The sequence below is a fragment of the Chiloscyllium punctatum genome, chromosome 2 (genome assembly GCF_047496795.1).
Source record: "Chiloscyllium punctatum isolate Juve2018m chromosome 2, sChiPun1.3, whole genome shotgun sequence".
Taxonomy (NCBI): Eukaryota; Metazoa; Chordata; class Chondrichthyes; order Orectolobiformes; family Hemiscylliidae; genus Chiloscyllium; species Chiloscyllium punctatum.
This window is the reverse complement of record NC_092740.1, coordinates 35,047,285-35,060,917: the sequence shown is the minus strand read 5'-3', so window position 1 is coordinate 35,060,917 and position 13,633 is coordinate 35,047,285. Positions and strand designations below refer to the sequence as shown.

The following is a 13,633-nucleotide window of genomic DNA, read 5'->3' as shown; positions in this document are numbered from 1 at the left end:
ACTTGAGGGTTGGATTAAATCTGACATATATATGTTTATGGTCCACATCACCTGGCCACGTGCATGTTTATTATAGATTCTGTTACAAGGAGGAGTCAGGCTTGCAAACATAACCACAGCTGCTCTGTGTTATGTTAAGAATCTGGCTGGAGACAAGGGTTTTTGTCATTGGATTCTTACACAACTGGCTACCAGCTTTATGTAAGCTGTAGCAAACACCAAGAATGCGAGAGAAACTCAGCGTGTCTGGTAGCATCTGGGAAGAGAGAGAAACAGAGTGAATGTTTCGAGTCTGGTATAACTTGTTCAGAGCTTCTTCCTTTGTTAAATGTGAGCATTTCTGGATTGACTGAAACTAACAGCAGAAATATCAGCTTTTCCCAATCTGTCAGTCTTGGCGAATCCTGGCAAGTTTAGTTTCCAGCTGGTAGCTAGATGTGCAGAACTGTTGGAACCTTACACATTATAAAAACAGGCGAAAGTGAGGACTACAGATGTTGGAGGTCAGAGTCGATAGTGTGGTGCTGGAAAAGCACAGCAGGTCAGGCAGCATCAGGCTTCTGCCCAAAATGTCGATTCTCCTGCTCCTAGGATGCTGCCTGACCTGTTATGCTTTTCCAGCACCACACTCTCGACATTATAAAAACAGCTTATATTGTCAAATTCATTCCACATTCCGAATACACAGTCACATCCCTGCTGTACATGCGTCTGAGAAGAAATGTAACAATTGTTACCATATACTTTGCTTTGATAAAGTTTCTTTCAGGCACAAGTTATTTTACAGCCAATGAAATGCCTTTGATGTTGTAATGAAGGGAAGACCACTAAGTATGTAGCTAATTTGTATGCAGCAATTCCCACTTACAGCACTGTGATAATGGGCAGTAATCTGGTCAATTTTGATTGAGAAATAAGTACTGGCACAACACAATGAGAACATCCCTGTAGGCAGACAGGACCTCCAGATTCCCTCTTGTTTTAGTCATTCATGGGATGTGGATATTACTGGCTAGACTAGCACTTATTGTCTGTCCCTAATTACCTTTTGAGAAGGTGGTAGTGAGATGGCTTCTTCAACTGCTTATGCTCTTAAGGCAGGGAGTTTGACCCATTGACAATGAAGGAATGGCAATATATTTCCAAGTCAGGATGGTGAGTGGCTTGGATGGAAACACGCACATGGTAGTGTTTCCATTGTATCTGCTGATTTGGCCTTAAGAATGAACTGGTGTGGGTTTGGGAGGTGCTGTCTAAGGATCCTTGGTGAATTTCTGCTGTGCATCTTGTAGATAGTACACACTGTTGCTAATGAGAATCCGTGGTGGAGGAAGTGGATGCAGTACCAATTAAGTGGGCTAATTTGTCATAATTGGTATCAAGCTGACTGACTGAAAACAGGGATAAATGGTCATACTCTAGATGGTGAACCGTAATTAGTCGGGTGCCACAGGATTCAGTTCTCTACCTCAGTTGTGAAAGCAGGAACAGAGTGTAATATAGCAAAATTTGCAGATGATACTAAAATAGGTAGGAAAGCAGGCTGTGATGACGAAATGAAGAATTTACACATAGATATTGAGAGACTAGGAGAATGGATCAGAATCTAGCTGATGGAGTTTAATGCAGATAAATGCAATTTTGGCTGGAAAATAAAAGGGCAAATTATTATTTAAATGGGAAACAGATTCACAGTGCATCAATGCAGAGGGATCTGGGTGTCTTTGTGCATGAATCACAGAAAGTGGGTATGCAGGTGCAGTAGGTAATAAGAAAGGTAAGAATCCTGACTTGGAAGTATATTGCCGTTCCTTTGCTGTCGCTGGATCAAAATTCTGGACTTCCCTTCCTCAGAGCACTGTGGATCTCCCTTTAGTACATGGACTGCAGTGGTTCAAGAAGGCAACTTACCAGCACATTCTCAAGAGCAACTAAGGATGAGTAACAAATACTGACCAGCCAGCAGTGTCATGAAAAAAATCACTATTAAATACTCAATAATATGGAGCAAAATCTTAAATTCCCCATTTCTACTTTAATTTCCAAACTCAATTTATATTCTATTTATGAGCTGGTGGCATATTTTGGGATAATTTATTTCTAATTATTCTGTAAAGCATACATGATTGGACTTTCACCAGTACTTCCTCCTGACCTAGATCATAGACAGATGTGGTGTTGAATCATATTGGGATAGAGATTTTATCCTTCTTGTATTGACCTCAGTCCTTTTCAATTTTACCTTACAAATTGTCACATCTAACTTGGACTAGAGTCATGCTGAACACAATATTAAATTACTTGTCTGGTTAAAAACAGATAATTTAACCTGTGTGCTTCACAAGTCTGTTCTCCTTTTGACTGAAAGTGTCCACCCAATAATCTTCCCTTCTGAACTTGCCTATTTGATCAACTTTGATCAACATCTTGCATTTTGGGAAATTCAAAATAATGTTGAGATTATCCAGAAAAACATTCCAATTTTCTGTAATCTTACCTAATAACTTCAATTCCTGATGCTCAGTATTATCTTTGCAGTATTCCTCTCCATTCTCTAAGACCATCCAAACCATTCTGTTGAATTGGTGATTTCAACTGTATGCAACCTTCAGGCTTGTACAAACACCTCATACATCAACATTCTAGCCTCTGTTACTGCAATCTAATACTTCATTCAACTTTAGAATATCACAAATGATTTCACCCTAATCCTGTCTTGACTATTGTTGGACTATTGTTTTATTGCACAGTTAGGAGCATGTTCCCGTGAGAACATCAATATGAAGGGAGTCATGGTCAACAATGTAGTTCAGTTGAGATTAACTACATTTTGTGTTTGGTTTCCTTGTTTGTATATTTATTATTATTTGATGTTCAATATTTCTCTTAATCTAATAATCTTCCCAAAAGATCATGGCTTGGTAATGGGATGATGTTGGGAGACCCATCATTACTAATGTGACTTGGACAAGTAGCAGTAGATTGTGTTCCTCTGACCTTGCTCCTTATACTTTTGGTGATAGAGCTTGTGGCTTTCAGAGATGCTGTGTTAGTGAGCTTGGACAAAGCTACCATACATATTGCATCAATCTGCTGCTGATGGAGAGAATGGCAGTGGTTTCTGGCAATGGACTATTCTGCGTTGTGTTGGGATGCTTGAGTGTCCATCCAGGTCAGTGGCGCATATTTGTTCACACTGCTCACTCAAGTCCAGTTTCTGCTCTGTTGTCGTAGCTGCACTGTTGGTATTGTTAGTCCTGTTAAACTCCTTGTTATCCCCCTGAGATATTGATGATGGATGAACTATTCTATGTTGGGGGTACTTTTAAGTGTCATGGGGAGATGGCTGATCTTTCACATACGCAATATCAACAGTATCTGGTGCTATCGAGTAAAATGTCACTCATTAGTGGAAATCCAACTGTTAAGCTCCATGTTTCTGTGGACTACTCATTCTCAGAATAATTACCTGTTTATATAGCTCTGAATAGCGTAGAATCATCCATTTGGAGGGTCTTCCCACAAATCTACTTTGGCTTCAGTCTTTCTGGAATATCTCCATGCCATACTCCACTGAAATCTGCCTTGATGCCAAAGACAAATGCCCTCATTCTTTCAGACATTCCATTCTCGTCTTGTTAGAATATCAGTGGGTTGTAACAGGTTATTAATTTAAGTGAAGTTAATGCTGATGCTATGATAGCATTGATTTGCCAAGGTATATTTGTCCTCTTTTCTGTATTGTCAAACAAAATGTGCCAGTTGCACCCCAATGGTTTGACTAAGGAGCAGGTTCCACATCACTTCTTGACAAAGTTGCTACCATGACTGAATCACTCACTATCAACACGTTGGTGTTATCATTGACCAGAACCTGAACTAAATTCACAATATAAATACAGATTCAGGTCAGAGGTTAGGAGTACTGTAGGGAGCAACTCACCTCATGACTCCCTAAAGTCTGTCCACTATTTACATACACAAGTCAAGATTGTGATGGAACACTCTCCTCTTGCTTGAATGAGTGCAGCTCAAACAACAATCAAGTAGTTTGATAACTTCCAGGACAAAGCAGCCCACTTGATTGGCATCATAGGTATCACCTTAAACATTTATTTCCTCACAACTGTGATAGAAGTGAGCATCATCTATGAGATGCACTGCAGCAAGTCACCAAGGCTCCTTCAACAGCAACCTACAAACTCGCTACGATCCAGAAGGACATGGGCAGCAGCTGCATGGGAACATCAACACCTTCCAAGTTCCCCTCCAAGCCACATACCACCCTGACTTGGAAATACGTTGTACTCTGCGTTTACCTACAGCATCTGAACAGCAGCGTTCAAGACAGAAGCTCCCCACCCACTTCTCCAGGATAATTGGGGATAGTAATAAATGTTGTCAGGCAGTGATGGTCTCATCCAGTGAACAAATAAACCAAACTAAAGCCACTTTGCCATTACATTGCAGTCTGAAATGCAATCCTCAGCGTTAACCCTTTCAGAACCAAATATCTTATTCACCTTTTGTGCATTTCCAATTATAACTTCTGCATCATTGGTGGCCATACCTTCAGTTGCCTTGGCCCCAATCTACAGGATTTCTCCTTCCACTATTGGCCTATCTGCTATGCTTTAGATCTTTAAAGCCACTGCTTAAAGCCTTTCACCAAGCTGTTGGTCACGAGACTCAAGATCGTCTTATGTGGCTCAGCTTTGTTTCCTTAATCCCCTGCGTTGCACACTGTGGGGTTTCATTATATTAAAGGTGCTATACAAATATAAATTGTTGATCAAACAACAGATGGTTAAATAGAAGACATCATGTGAATCTGGGTCTAACTTAAACGATGAAAGGAACTGACTATGTATCACATCATAAGCACAGGAGCAAATATTGTGTCTGCATAGATTCATTTGCATTGAACAAAAGACAGAAAGTGAGAGATGGGAGAGGTGAGAGCCGCAAAGATGGATTATTTCAAATTCAAATTAAATATCAGTGGATAAAATTACTCAAGGAAGATTTCTCAATCGGTATTGTGGACTGTTTCAGCATTAATGATTGGACTAAAAAACTTTAATTAAAAGAAAACCAATAATTGCTGGCTCTAGGAGCTTGGAATGCCTGTTGAGCAGTCCGAAGATTAATATGGTAGTCTAAATGCATTAAAAATAAAGAATACGGTAAAAAATTAATAGTGTAGCTGTAGTATGGTGGCTCTTTTCATTTGAATTCTTGCTTTCACGAAACAAACTTTCTGACCAGTTGGTCTCCATTGATATTCACCGCCTCATTCAGATGTTAATTATGAGTAATTTTGAATCGTAGGTGTCATTGTTCTAAATTAGCTCATGGATATATTGATCTGTAGAACAAAATTCTACTCAGCAATTATGACTTAAGAATCTTAAAATTGATGCTGCATCAACCAAAACAAAAATTCTGGAAATGCATGGCTGTTCTGAAAAGTGATGAGGCAGGTTGTTGTTTTGAATGATCTTTGATTGGATCTCAGTTCTTACCTGCAAACTATTTCCAGCTCTTTCAGAATTATTTCAGATTTCCAATATTTGCAGCTGCTGTCTACCTCTGGTTAATTTTCTTTTGACAGTGACTTTGAATTAATTCCTACATGTTTGTATTGTTATTTTACAGATTTTTAAAATCAATGATGTAAATGTGTCTAAGTATTCAATTTAGAGCAATATTATGTTTCATTTATTATCATTTTATTTATAAGCTGATATTAAATTGCTTTTTGAAATGCTGTAAACCACATGCCAGTGCTGAATTCTTTGCAACTTGCAAATATGTGCTTTCATCTCCTACGTTATAGCATAAGAAAAAGTGTTGCGATAAATTCATTACCTCCAATTAGGCTCAAATGTTTCTTGGCTTGTCGCTGACTGGAATGCAGGCTCATGTGAGGGGAATTGTTTTCGGGGAATGCACTGGCACTGCAAATGTGGAGCACATACGCATGGTTGGTTAAACCTGTACATCGATTTCATTTCTGTGGAATGTCTTTTGCTCCTTCATTCAGTGACTCACTGGTCCCATTTCGTTCTATTATACCCTGCTGTGGAATAGGCTTCATTGGTAGTCATGCAGTAGTTCAGAAAATAAGCTGACAAATTCTACAAGATATTAAACCTTCGAAGTATACTCTTAAGACAGATATTTAATGAAAAACATGAGCTTTTCAGACTCATTCATTCTGCAGTGTAAAAGGGAAGAAATTTTGAGAACACGCCAAGAGATTTTCACTGGTTTATTTTCTTCCATTAGCATTTCATAAATTGTGTCCATAACAATAGTAATATACATATACCTTTTTATTATTTAACTTATCTACCTCATTCCCTGCCTCAAATGTTCTTCTTTATTGTACTATAAAAACCTTTGCATTTCTTGTCTGTCCCTTTCTCAACGACACTGCTTGCTATTAACTTGTGACTAAAGATTTATTATAAATGCAAACAGGACGGAAGCAGACCCTGCAATGAGTGCAAATGTGTTCATTGTATTTTGTGTTCACAAGTAGACAGGGTTAAACCAAATAGGAATTTATTTCCTGGCAGTGAAATGATAAGCAGCAATAAATTCAAATGCATTGACGTGTAGATGTTAAGAAATACGAGCTTTCCAACTTTGTAGAAAAGCGTAACAATGATTGCATCAAATTGTATTCCACTTTTATCTAGCCTTCTTTATGATGATGTCCTGATCATTTAACTGTCATTTTAAAGTATTAATGTGCAAAACAAATGCATTTCTTTGCTAAAGAAGCAAGACTAGAAGCCCCTTGTCACATTCCTTGTGTTTGCCAAAAAGCTCACGCTGGTGGAACAATTAAGATTCAAAGGATAAGGCAATTATTTCAAGGTAATTAACAAAAGAAAGAATGAGACCAGAAAGTACAAATGTTGCAATGTAGCCAGTGGTGAGGATCCGAAATGCACTACCTGTGACTTTGGTGGAGGCATGTTTAATCATCATTTTCAAAAGAGAGTTGATAATTATCTGAATGGAAAAGAATTCCAAGGTTGCAGTGGTATGAGACAAATTGTTGCAGCGAGCTGACATTGACACAACAGGTCAAATGGCCTCCCCATTCTGTGCAGTAACCATTCTGTGACACTATGAGCTGGTCCAGAAGTGAAGGGATGGTGCTTACTGTTTACTTTGAAGAAAGCTATCCACATAGATTTTTGGTGATTTTTCCAGAGCATAAATTCCCATGTTATGACACCATTTTGAATTTGGCACCTTCTACAGGGATTCTGTGGCATCTATGAACTGGATATGTAGCCAAAGCCACTGATCAGCCAGTCAGATTGATGTTTCTGATCTGAAACTGGTTTCGTTAAGGCCTAGTTTGAAATGAAAAAGACCCATGACCCCTTTAATTTCTTCCTCATTTCATCTATTCACTGGAAGGCATTCCCATAATAATGAGTGGTAAGTTTAAAAATAATAGATACAAGCTTAGGTTTCATATCTGAATATCTTAAGGTAAGGGCAGCATTAGCACACTGAACTCTGAAATGTATTTTAATCAAATCCACGCTGGAGGTGTTTGAAAGTGGCTGGATGGAATCTGGGTGTTAAGGAACCGCCGGCAATTCTGACTGGTCCTATTTTTGTCAGTGGGGGAAGACAACACAACTCATGCGGGTTGGGCTAATTTGCTCAGTTGGCTGGATTGCTGGTTTGTGATGCAGAGTGATGTCAATAACATAGATTCAATTTGCACTGAGGTTATCCCGAATGATTCTTCTTCTTAAGCTCTCCCCTCACCTGAGGTATGGTGACCCTCAGGTTAAACCACCACTGGTTGTCTCTCTATCTGATGAGAGAGCTGCCCAATGATCTGATAGGACAATGATGACTTTACCATATAAGTGGGAAAAGTTCATACACACCATATGGGATGGACTCTGACAAAACTGAGTTGGTGGAGGAGATAAGAACTCAGCCTTTTCATTTAAGAACCTACTGCCTAATCATCAAATTAAATAACTAACTAGCACTGCCCACCAGGGGCAGTATCATAACTCAAAAAAAAAACAAAATCATGAGGAAAACAAATGGTGTTTGCAGCAGGGGGGATACATTCTAGTTCTCACAGTGCCCTCCTCCCTCTGAAGGATTCAAGGGTGTTGGTGGACACTGCATTCTCCCTTTCAAAGGACACCCAGGTATGAACATAGACACAGAAGAGGGGCAGGCAGTTGGGAATTACACTTCCCTCCATGGCCTGTTGCCTGAACCCATTGGTGGCTACTTTAGCCAGGGCCAGGAGTAGCGCCACAGGAAGGCCCATTGACTCTCCCACCCCCTTCCACATCAGATGTCCAAAGATCAGGAGCACAGAGCTCAAGTGCAATGAAAAAAAACAGAAAATTTTCTGAAGAAGTCCCAACATGTGGCCACTCAGGTGCCTGGTTGCTTACAAAATCCAGGTGTCTTTCCCATTAGCAGTGGCGAGGGGGGCAGGGTGTCATGTGTTATGACACTCACCAACAGTCCTTCAAGAAAAGTGCCTGGCCCCGGTGTTTGAACTTGTACCGAAAATAAGAAACTCCTCATAGAACTATCAAATCTGTTCAATTGCAACAAGAAAGAAGAGGACTAGGGCATTCGTATTATTTGCAACTGTTCCATGTGCCTCCCGTTCTCATTGACGATGCTGACTGAGGTTTCCTGCTTGTTTTTCTCTTGTATTATGTGTTACATGTTTCTAATTAATTTTGTGATCATCCTGAGGCATATGCTTTACTCTTCCATGGCATGTGGGCATCATTGGCGGGGCCAGCATTTGTTGCTCATTCCTAAGTGCAATTTGATTGCTTTGTTAGGCCATCTCACAGGGAGGTTAAGAGTCAACCTGGAGTTGCATGTAGGGTTCACCAGGTAAGGTTGGCAGCTTTTCTAAAGGCATATTAATGAACCAGATAGGGTTTTATGACAATTGATAATAATGTTCATGGTCACCATTACTGAGACTAGCTCTATATCCGGATTTATTCATTAAGTTCAAATTCTACTTATTTATTCATTTAATTCAAATTCTACTAACTGCTGTGATGGGATTTAAGTCCATGTCTCCATGGCGACAGCCTCAGCTTCTGTTTACTAGTCCAATGGTACCAGCTTCACCAACCTCCTGACAAGGTGCATTTGATTATTTTTTTGTGAGGCCAACTGGGAAGTGAAATGGCTGCTCATCTATTTGGCCTGCCTCTGTTGATAAAGTGGCCAGATGGCCTTATTATGGATGGTTGGCTGAATGCAACCAAGACCAATGCATTTAGCCCTGTAAGGAATGTTTACACAGCTGTGAAGGTCATGTGCTAGCCTTTTCTATTTGACACTTTAATGAGTTGAAATAAGTTTGTATATCCTTAAACTTTTTTGTCAATGCCTGTTGGTTTAGTTGGACAAATTCAGAGATTTTAAGGTGACTATGGGTTTTCTTGTTGATATTGTGATATTGTGAATGGCTGTGTTTTACTGAAATTTGTATGAGGTTGTCAGAGGTTGCCTTTTGTAAAGGAGATTTTCACTGCTTGAATTGTCAGTTTCAGGAACATTTCAAAGACTTGCCCACCTTATTATATGCTGATTTGTTTCTGCACATATTGAGCTTTGAAAAAATGGGTGAAGTAGCTGTTTGGAGGGGGAGGGGTATAATTGTAGGGACATTTAGGTATCATAAATGACATTTCTGATTGAGAATAGGTGGCCAAACTATTGTGTGCTGGACTAAAACAATGTCCCAGTAAGCTGGGATAGACCTAACCAGCCAGCATGTCCACACACACACTCCTTCGCTGTCTTGGCCTGCATCTGGACAGTAGCACTCACAGCTCAAGCTTGAACCCTGACTTCTGGAGAACTTTGAGTTCCCCAATTTTAAAAGTTGGGAGCATGATATTGGCAAATGGCTGGAGTTGTGGCTTTTGACTCTGAGGGGAAAGTCTAGCCCAACGTCTTGGCTTTGGCAGAGGTATCCTCAGTGTTGTAGCTGAGCAGTGGAAAAGTGAACTAGAAAAGTTTGGTCACTGTTTGATAATAAGATGAGATTAGATTACATTACAGTGTGGAAACAGGCCCTTCGGCCCAACAAGTCCACACCGACCCGCCGAAGCACAACCCATCCATACCCCTACATTTACCCCTTACCTAACACTACGGGCAATTTAGCATGGCCAATTCACCTGACCTGCACATCTTTGGACTGTGGGAGGAAACCGGAGCACCCGGAGGAAACCCACGCAGCCACGGGGAGAACGTGCAAACTCCACACAGTCAGTCGCCTGAGGTAGGAAGTGAACCCAGGTCTCTGGCGCTGTGAGGCAGCAGTGCTAACCACCGTGCCGCCCACTACAGATATGTACAGATTGAACCCTATCTGCACAGTGGAAGGGATTGATTTGAGAGGAAAGGTTGTGGGTTGCTTCATTCAATTGATCATCCAAGATTAACTGTTTCATTGATAATTCAAAAACATTTAGATTATACATCATAATATCCTAATGAATTGAATGACTAAATACCTTATAACAATGACCATTTTTCACCACTAAAACCTGAGATAGAAGCAATATATACAGATAGTGTATCACATTCCTTTCTCTGTCAGTTATGAGCATTCTTGTGGAACAAACCTAATTTGTCAACATTGAGTGACTGTTGAAAGTCTGACTTGGAGAGGGCCAAGGGTACAAAAAGCATTGAATTCATTGGACTGGAAATATGACAATGTTGCAGTGTGGAAACGAGGTCAAAGTATTTTGTTAGGCAACATAGCCTTGCACTAAATTTGACCTATACCGTACCTGACCTTTGAATGCTTCTGTGATGCAGTCACTAAATACCGCGTAGAAAAAATGTTCCAGTCTGAAAGACTGTGATGTTCCCTCCATTGTAAAAATAGTCTCTACATATAACATGCTATTAAAAAAGAATCTTAGTATGCGTTAGTATTGCAAATTGTCAAACAGAACAAAGATTCTATTCTAGTTCTTAAATGTAGACATTATTTGGCAAATGAGAACTATTACTTTCTATTTATGTTAAATTTTCCCTGTTAAGGTAATGCGGAGAACTATATCTATATTTCTGTGTGATATATAAATATTCCTGCCATTATTGGAGTTGTTTTATTGTAGGCCTGATGTGTATATATAGTCCCAATCATACAGCAGTCCAACCAGTCCATGCTGACCATAATCCTGACTAAACTACTCCTACCTGCCTGCACCTGGCCCATTTCCCTCCAAACATTTCTTACTTATGTACTTATCCAAATGTCTTTTGAATGTTGTAACTGTACCTGCATCCATCACTTCCTCTGGAAGTTCATTCCATACACAAACCATTCTCTGTGTAAAAAAAAATACCCCAATGTCTTTTTTAAACCTTTCCTCCTCACCTTAAAAATATGCCTCTTAGTCTTGAAATTCCCACACCCTAGGGAAACAATACCTGCTATTCAGCTTATCTATACCACCCATGATTTGATAAACCTCTGTAAGGTCACCCCTCAACCCCCTACACTCCAGTGAAAAAGGTCCTAGTCTATCTAGCTTCTCCATGTAACTTAAACCCTCCAGTCCCAGCAATGTCCTGGTAAATCTTTTCTGGACACTCTCCAGTTTAATTATTTGCTTCCAATAATAGGGCGACCAGACCTGGACACCATCCTCCAGAAGAGGCTCTTCACATTGCTCTTTCAAGAGCTTTCAAAAGAGATCTCGGGTATATAGTAGCAAAGAAACAAAAAAAGTAGCCCTCCCTAGTTCCTTTTTTTTGATGACTTGTGGTCAGCACATTTGCTTCACATTTGCAAAGAGAGTTTCTTTAGATGAGGTTGATCATTAACCGGCTAGCATTAACAATAACCGAGGTGAGTTGTGTTTGAATAAAAATGCCTGTCAGTTCTGTTCCCATTCCAGCAGCGTTGCCTAGAAACCAATTGCTCAGCAGCAATAGAATGTCAGTTGGTTTTCAGTACATTAAATTCACTTGTGAATTAAATAGTGATGAGTTTATTAGCATGAAGATCATTATGTTTCCATCTGGTGGAATGTATCTGGACCACTGCAGGTTTGCTCAATAGTTCAGGAGCCATAGAATGGTCATGAACGCTTCTGAGAGAAGGTATGTATGATACTGTAGTTACTACCCATTTCACAACAAAAACGGGCCATACCGCAGCTTTGTTATGTGAAGTCCAGCTAATTGATTATGAACAGAAGAACCATTGCAATAAATCAGTACTGTAGCTGCAGAGTAGATATAATACAAAGCAATACAATGGGCTGTAAACAGTGATTGACCTCATTGCAGGGTACCAGACTGTGTTGTTCCCTTCAAGAAAATTGAGTGTTTTTCAATGGTTTCCTCCTCTAATTTTCACGAAGACCTTTTATTCTAATTGACAAGATCTTTATGCTCCTGTTAATTTGTGGATGGCTTCACTGTAAAAGAATCATATTTTCTGCATCTCTTCTGTTCCCTGAAGCAAATTCTCTGACATACTAAAGTGACTCATCAGATTTATCTTGGTTCACAATTGCAAGGAATAAATCCAGTGATTTGCTTCTGCTGTCAGCTGAAATCCTTAACTAAATTACGTTCCCCTTTGCGTTGCGGGAACTGAACAAGATCAATAATGCAACATTTTGATTATTCACATCAATCGTTATAAAAACAAATTCTTACTAAATTTGTTAGAAATATTTGATATTTTCTGGTTGGCTGAAGGTTTGAAAGAATGAATAAAGTTGCACTTTTTAATATAATATTTTGGATATCTTTAGAGAAGATATCACAGTAGATCTTTGCCAAGAGATTATTGTCAGTATGGCCATTAGTTGCTGAGTGTCATCGCCATATGCTTATGAGAATCATAGCACACCGAGTGTGCGGAAAAAGGCCGTTCAGCCCATTGAGTCTGCATCAGCCCTCTGAAGAACATCCCACCCTATCCCCATAACCCTGCATTTACTATGGTTCATCTACCTAGCCTGCACATCCCTAGACACACGGGGAAATTTGTCATGGCCAATTCACCTAACCTGCACATCTTTGGCCTGTGGGCGGAAACCAGAGCACCCGGAGGAAACCCACGCAGACACGGGGAGAATGTGCAAGTTCCATACAATATTGTTAACAGCTATTGTGAATCACATTTTTATCGCAAATCAAAGCTTTTTAAATTTGTATGTTTGGTAAACGAAGATATTACATTTCATCGGTGTCATTCACTCCGTCCCATTGTAATAGCATTACTGCACGATGGATTTCTATGTTTGGCAGCAAATAGCAAGGGAAAATAGATTCACATACACTTCAGGATGGTGCTATTCATTGCGATCAGCTTACAGTGGCTCTATTAACTCATTTTAAAATTTATGATAAAATCATGCAGGCAGATTAGCATTTAAATGTTAACACAGCACTTTATTACAGTAAGTATTTGCTAATGTTACACGATGGGCGATTTGACTGAAATCCTTGCCTTTCACTCACTGAAATGAAAATATTGTTGCCAGCAGTGAGGAGACTGAATTGTCAATAATGCAATGACAGACTATCTAAAATGTGCATGCCTCTGTTT

At 39.6% G+C, this 13,633-nt stretch overlaps 1 protein-coding gene across 25 annotated transcripts in view; it reads left to right on the top strand.

Moving 5' to 3' along the window:
* sorbs2b (sorbin and SH3 domain containing 2b) overlaps positions 1–13,633 on the top strand; it is a 485,383-nt gene that overhangs the window by 232,815 nt on the left and 238,935 nt on the right. The window lies entirely within an intron of this gene.